A 4,604-nucleotide genomic window follows, 5' to 3' on the forward strand; every position below is an offset into this window, starting at 1 on the left:
CCCACAACAGAGTCTCACTGGGATGGCACTTGCACCCAGGACCACCGCAGACCAGTACCAGCACACCTGGCAGAGGAGAGGGAAGCAGTGGACTCAACTCCAGCCCCATGGCTGCCAGCTCCTGGGTGAAATGGAACAAGTGAGACTGGGAAGGGAGGTGGGCAGGGTGGGCAGGGCTCATCTGGCAATGCTGAGGACCATGCACACACACATCCCTTCACTGCACATCCACCACAAGGGAGGGGGCCCCACTTCTCAACGGGTGACTTGAAGAGGCCCCACACCCACAGGGACTACAGAAATGGAAGTTCACGTGGTGATATTGAAAGGGTTCCAGGGTACAGCCTTGCTCCTGCACTGATCAACTGGCACAAAAAAAAAAAAAAGGAAAAATGACCACTACACCTTTTCATCAATGATAACCTATTATACTTTCAAAACAGTTTTACTTTCCTCTTGTCCTATATTGTTGCATGGGACCCTCTGAATTAACCAGAAGTCTCCAGGATTTCTTCATGCACAGTAATACAAATAAATATAGCTTCTATTCTTCTTTGAATTAAGGAAGGTTGCATTTAGTTCTTTCCCATGTTTGATTCATGAAAAAGAAATCCTAACATGTATCTGTAAAACACAAAACTCATGCTACCCAGAGAGAAATAATCACATGATTAGTGGTTCAAATGATATTTCATCTTTGCATTTCTTTAGAAAACTGCATACTTGGGGCTGGGAAGGTGGCTCAGTGGTAGAGCGCTTGCCTTGCATGCATGAGGCTCTGGATTTGATTCCTCAGCACCACATAAGCAAAAAGAAAAAAGCCAGAAGTGGTGCTGTGGCTCAAGTGGTAGAGTGCTAGCCTTGAGCTGAAGAACTGAGGGACAGTCCAGGCCCAGAGTTCAGGCCCCACAACCGGACCATCCCCCAAAAAGAAAGCAAGCAAGCAAGCAAGAAAGAAAACTGCATACTACTTTCTACAATGAGAATATTAACCTGTATTTTGACCAAGAGAGTACAAAATTTCCTTTCCTCCACACTCTCACAACATTATTACCTTCTGAGTTTTTTAAAGGGCAGGTTTTTACTATGTGCAGTACCCCAGACTGGCCTTAGAATCAAATCCTCTTACTCCAACCCCCTAAATGCTTGGAATTACAAGCCTTTACCACCACACCTGGCTTCTTTGATTTTTTTTTGATAAGCGTTATAATAGTTATGAAGTAGTATCATAGTAATTTTGAGTTGCATTTCTCTAATGACTTCTGTTCAGAAAGCATTAAGCCAGCGTAGAAGTGGTATCAAACACAAATTTGTAAACCCACTGGTGATTTTCAGGGCTTTTTGGAAAGCAGGTCTATTCAGAACTTTTGTCCATTTTAAATCAAGTTTCTTGTTAATCTCATCTTTAATATATCTATACAAAATGAATACTTAATTCAATATAGTAGAAAGGAAAAATTAAGCAACTCCTAACATTTTTCACTTTTCAATAAAATGATATTGCTTAAATCAATTTCTGTTTATGCTTGAGACTATACTACTCAATTTGGTTAAACCTTTTACAAAGCTTTATATACTTTGTTTATTTTATGTTGATTGCTCTTTCCAAATCCTGCGTGTCTAATTTTGGTTTCTTTCAGTCTCATGTAGTTCAGATTTCAAACTGAAGAATGAATGGAAGGAAACAAACAAAAAAAGAGTTACTCTCATCTGATGATGCCTCTACAAGAATGAGGAAAGAGTTCATCCTGCTAAGGATTTATGATAGAATTTCAAAAAGAGAATTCATTCTTCTAGGTTTTCCCTATCTTTGTGATGTACCTTAAATTATATAAAGCAAAATATACTGCTCAGATACTCTTACGTTTTATCAGTTTTGTACATTTTCATATGGACTTCACATCTGTCTACAACATTCCTTCTTTATAATGTCCCTGATATTTTTACACTATCAAGACATAAGATAACCAGTTTGATTTACAGCATGAGAAGTTATCCTCCTGGCTTCCCTAGAAGCAGAGCATGGTCAATAGATAACATTACTTCTGGTTGCTCACCACATGTAATGGTTTCTGTAATACATTTTATTTAGCATTTAAAAAACTGTTGGTTAAAATCAAAGTTCATTCATAAAAGTTTGTGTTAAGTTTTTCACAAGTTTTATTTCTCTTAATTCTTAAGATAACATTTGCTATAATGCTAATATTATTACCATTTAAGTGTTGGGAAAAATTGCAATTAAAGGCACTAAGGGCATGGTCCAAATACACAGTGAGGAAGAAAATGAGTAAGTTTCCAAAAATTTTTCAGCAATACAGAAAAGGTAGGTAAAAATCTCACCATTCTTTTACACTCTCAATTCAATATTCATATTGCTCAAGAAATAATAGCATAGCAATTATTGCCCGTGATGATTGTTTTCTGTCACAATTTGTCTTCAACACAGACTGTGTTGGTGACATTGCGTTATCATGCACAGAATTGAACTTATACATTGAGTTTCAAAGACAGCCATATTTCTTCTGTCCTACAGTTCCATTTTTCTTTTTAAAAAATACCAAAACTTTTAAATATCATCACTTTCTGTCTTTTAGAATCCAAAAGAGAAATAAATTCACATTTAATTTAATAAATTCACCTTTACTTTTAAAGCAAGGTGCTTTAAAAGTAGGAGATGATAAAAACAGGCCCCCATGAAGTAAATTTTCTTCTACTTTTAAAATTATTCTGAAAACCTTGTGCTGGTTGGTCACTCTTGTAATCTTGTTTACTTGAGATATCTACTCAGGAGGCTAAGATCTGTGGATAACAGTTGGAAGCCAATCAGGGCAAAAACATTTTTGAGATTATTTTTCAAAAAATTTAATGAACTAGGAAAGAGCCAGGAGTGGAAATGTAGCTCATATAGTAGTTCACCAATCTAGAGAGGAAAGGCCTACCAAGACCTTAAAGCCCTGAGTTCAAATTCTGAGCACTCCAACACACTTGTGTGCACACGTGCACACACACACATTTATTCAAAATACCTTCATGTCAGTGTTTTGCATTTATTTATTTGTTAATGAGATTATATGGATAAAATAAGGGAAATTAACTCTTCAATCTCAGAACATTTTTATACATTTTTTTATTTTAAAAATACTGCACAGAGGGGTGACATTTACATGAGCAAGGTAATGAGTACATTTCCTAACAAGCATTGTTACCTGCTCCTTTATTTTCCCCCACCATCCCTTCTCTCCCACCTCCACAAGTACACTCCACTCCTCCTCTCTCCTTCCCCTGCATAAATTGTAAAATTCATTTTCAACATAATGTCTCGTGCATCTCATTGTTACAATGGGTCAACCCGTATCCCTATTTAAGCATTTTGTTGTTTTCTTCTTCTCCCCAAATTAGAGAAACGTATATACAAGATGTAGGTGCACCAACTCCAAATACAGTGAAAAAAGGGGTTATAGCGTGGTTGAGGAACATATAAAGAAACAAAAAAAAATCACATGGTACAGTATAAGTATGTTAGAAATAATAGCAAGATACAATCACTTATGTACCTATCTTGGCATTCATTTAGCTTAACATCATCTTATCTGGTCAAATGCACATAGTTTTTGACATTTTCTGATAATCCCAGACATATATTAGTTATTGAAAATAAGAGGAACCATGGGACCTATGTTTCTTTGGAGTTGGCTTACTTCACTTAATAAATTTTTTCCAAATCTTTCCATTTCCTAAAAATTGGGCAATGTCATTATTTCTGATGGAGGCATAGAATGCAATTGTATATATTTACCACATTTTCTTGATCCATTCATCTACTGAGGGGCATCTGGGTTGGTTCCATATCTTAGCTATGGTAAATAATGTTGCAATAAACATAGTTGTGCTGGTAGTTTTAATATGGTCTTATTTGCGATCCTTTGGGTAAATGAACAAAAGTGGGATTGCTGGGTCATAGGGGAGCTTTATGTGGAGTCGTTTGAGGAAACTCCATACTGCTTTCCAAAGTGGTTGAAGAAGTTTACACTCCCACCAAGAATGCAGTAGGGTTCCCTGGTGGCCCCATCCCCTCCAGCATTTGTTGTTGTAAAAATATGGATTGCTTCACGAATTTGCAAGTCATCCATGTGCAGGGACCATGCTAATCCTCTCTGTATCATTCCGATGTTAGTGTATGGGCTGCCGGATTAAGCAAAGAACATTTTTTATATAGAAGGTGTAATTGATTTTCTTAGTCAATTCCACAAAAAAGTAAGTTCAAAAGAATTGTCATGAAAATTTTAAATCATGCAGTTCTTACATAAGCACACATTTTTGATGTTGGCATAATTTGTGGAGGGGAAGGGGAAAATGTTTAAATAGGGATACAAGTAGACCCATTGCAACAATGAAAGGAACTTTACAACTTTGGCATCTCTACTACTGCCATACCTGCAGATTGTAACTTGATTGCTTCTTTTGAGGTAAGTATCACTATGCCTGGGTCTGCTTGGACTGTGGTCCTCCTAACACAAGCAAAACACATAGCACCTATCAAACTCTAACAGAGTTTCTGAAACTTTTTTTTTTTTTTTTTTTGGTTTGGGCTTGCCTGGAACTGC

The 4,604-nt window shown here is 36.9% G+C and overlaps 1 non-coding gene across 1 annotated transcript; it reads right to left on the reverse strand.

Moving 5' to 3' along the window:
- Window positions 1-4,091: 4,091 nt before the first annotated feature.
- On the reverse strand, window positions 4,092-4,198 carry LOC122107171. Its single transcript, XR_006147304.1, has one exon. It is a non-coding gene; the product is annotated as a U6 spliceosomal RNA (small nuclear RNA).
- Window positions 4,199-4,604: the final 406 nt, after the last annotated feature.

The sequence above is a fragment of the Dipodomys spectabilis genome, unplaced genomic scaffold (genome assembly GCF_019054845.1).
Source record: "Dipodomys spectabilis isolate Male_0828 unplaced genomic scaffold, ASM1905484v1 ptg000047l, whole genome shotgun sequence".
NCBI lineage: Eukaryota > Metazoa > Chordata > Mammalia > Rodentia > Heteromyidae > Dipodomys > Dipodomys spectabilis.